This window comes from Mizuhopecten yessoensis, unplaced genomic scaffold (assembly GCF_002113885.1).
Source record: "Mizuhopecten yessoensis strain PY_sf001 unplaced genomic scaffold, ASM211388v2 scaffold6943, whole genome shotgun sequence".
Taxonomy (NCBI): Eukaryota; Metazoa; Mollusca; class Bivalvia; order Pectinida; family Pectinidae; genus Mizuhopecten; species Mizuhopecten yessoensis.
The window spans coordinates 973-3766 of record NW_018406802.1 but is presented as its reverse complement, the minus strand read 5'-3'; the positions used below and the strand labels follow the sequence as shown (position 1 = coordinate 3766).

At 33.5% G+C, this 2794-nt stretch overlaps 1 long non-coding RNA gene across 1 annotated transcript in view; it reads right to left on the bottom strand.

Moving 5' to 3' along the window:
• Positions 1-142: 142 nt before the first annotated feature.
• The window catches only part of LOC110452870, a 3624-nt gene continuing 972 nt past the window's right edge, over positions 143-2794 (bottom strand). The window contains exons 2-7 of the long non-coding RNA XR_002463234.1: positions 2497-2592; positions 1899-1985; positions 1382-1540; positions 1081-1192; positions 862-980; positions 143-192 (exon numbers count right to left, since the gene is read on the bottom strand). This is a non-coding gene — a long non-coding RNA (uncharacterized LOC110452870). The remainder of the gene's footprint in view (positions 193-861; positions 981-1080; positions 1193-1381; positions 1541-1898; positions 1986-2496; positions 2593-2794) is intronic.

Sequence of the window (2794 nt, the reverse complement as noted above, 5' to 3'; positions counted from 1 at the left end):
ACACATGCATTCATACCTGAAATTCCTCTTGAAATGCTGCCGCTTCATTTACGTTTTTGCTTTCGATGATAGACTGCAGTTCATGAATAGGGACACCGGTGACGTCAACGTTGTTGTACACGACGTCATCATCAGTTTTTTTATCAATGTCATGTACGTTCACGTAAACCTGTCTGTCTTCACTTGTGGTATCTTAAATATCAATCATATGTATTAAAGAAAAAAATGGATACTCGCGGAAAGATTTTTTTAACAAATATTAAAAAGTATCTTATTTACATTTGTATATGCTATATACAGAGGATCTGTCATTCGTTTCCCTTCATATTAGTTTTATGATACAAATTTTGGATTTTTCATGTCTGCGAGCCTCTGAAAAATCCAAAATTAGTTTCATAAACCTAATATGAAGTGAATCGAATGACAGATTATTTCTATCATATAATACAAAGTAAACTGTATAATTGTGATCTGAAACGATTATTTAGCGCTTAGCTGTCTTTGAAACGATGAAAATTGCGTCCGCTTCACAATGACGTGACGTCACATTGATTGTTTCTGTTCGATTGTGACCTCATTTTCGGAGTGATATTACACACGTTACATCAACATAATCGGCATGATGGTTTTATGACACTATTTAACACGGTATGCATATGGTACATACGTATACGATGATATCTGGAATACGACAATGACTTATAATCAAAAGTCAAAATATATTACTACTGCTGCAATACTAAGATACTGTTCTACCCAGTCAAATGCTATCCTCCACATTTGCATAAAACAACAGTGATACAGATACACCTTACTTGATTATGACATTAATACGTGGTAACTTATATATACAACATTTACCTCCACTATCTGTTTGCGTGTCTGACGTTTCAAACGGGATTGGTAAAGACTCTACATTTGCAAACGTCTTGCCTCTGTCTTCACGGTGTTTTTCTTTTTTGTGTTTTGGTAATCGTTTCCTAAAGACACAGACATGAAACAAAATCAAAATGTTAACGATCAATACATATCAAAATAGCATCTACCAAGTTTCACAGTACAATTACCATGAATACATACCTTCTAAGGATGATGACAGTTGCTATAACAACAAGAACAATCACAATCACTGCCCCAACACCAGCCCCAGCGTACGTTCCTGTTTGGTCGTGTTAGACTTCCATTACCTTCTCTGAAATAAACACAGGTGTGCTGATGCAATGACAACTCCTTTTCGATCAATGTATATGAAATAGGTATTACATATACTATCCTAGTTTCGTTATTTCTATATTGGCTTTGATAACAAAATCTACATTAACCGAGTGAAATATCACCTCAGGTTTTGGTTTTAAAAATAAAACGAAATAAAACAAAATACTTGTAGTGCACTTCTCTCCTTCCCAGCCATGTTTACACCCGCATGTCCCGTGTGCCATGTCGCTACATAAGCATTGTCCGTCAGACCTGCTGCATGACACAGCACTGCACTGCCCACATTTCTCTTCACAGTTAAGTCCAAAATATCCACTGTTACAAGCTAATAATACAAATTAAAGTAGTGTAATTGCAAAAAAAAAAAATGAGTTCGGTTATCACATGATATTATAAAAAAACACCTTTATTGGAATGGATTAAAAACAGATTTGTGAAGCTCTTAGAAATAATCTATTGAAGCGAAAATAAAATATTAAAAGATAAAGATATTTTAGGTAAAACATTTTGATTACAATTGAAGATAACGAAATGAAGCAAAATATACATGATTCTTTGTCTTTTACAATTAAAGTACGTTATTTGAATCTTACACATTAAACTATCTGTTCCAACATGATTAATAGCTTAGTCATGGATACTTTGACAACATGTTCTGTACGTTATTGCTATGTCAACTGTACCTATGCACGTTCCGTTGTTCTGTTGGCATTCACAATGACCAGAACATGACATATTACAATTTAGTCCAAAGAAACCAGGTTCACATGCTACAATGCAAATATTTCATGTTTTACACATACGCCTCCTTTAATACATTACACCTAATGACAAATCAAATGGGTTAACGCTATTATGTTCTAATTTAAATTAAGTTTACTAACCTTCACTATNTTCAGCCCGATTGACTGCATATCCGGTCATTGATCAAAATAATTAATATCAAAAGTTGCCCCGTCAAATCCAATTTTGAATTCTAGAAATGTCAATGATTTATTAAGATTGTTTTGCCTTTTGATTAAGAAGAAAAGTTTGAAATAGAAATATTAAACAAGTTTGAATTGTAATTGAGACCATACTATAATCAACCCTTAAGCAAATTATAATGTCACAAATGATACATTAGATAGAATTCCCAATGCCATAATGCACTGACATGATACTTTTTGGCATACTCAAAACAAGTGAGGGACCATTAACAACGTATCCTTATCTTTTACCAAAAACAGTTTAATGATCGGCAAATTGAAAAACTGGCTCTGTTTGTCAGCATCATTGTACCTGAACAATGCCCGCTACTTCTGACACATAGTGAGTGTCGACAGTGGGCCGGACAGGTCTGCTTACAGTCAATGCCATAAAACCTTGGTCCACATTCTAAAACACAATGATACAAATACATGTGTTGATGTATCGTTGCAGCAATATTTTTACAACATTTTAATTTTAGTAATCATATTAACTTTGCTTTGGGAAGTGTAATAGATGTTTCTTTTTGGTTTTTTTATTTGTTGAATTTGTGTGCTAATGATTCACATATACTCTTGACGTATAATACAATTTAAGCTATAGTAAACTA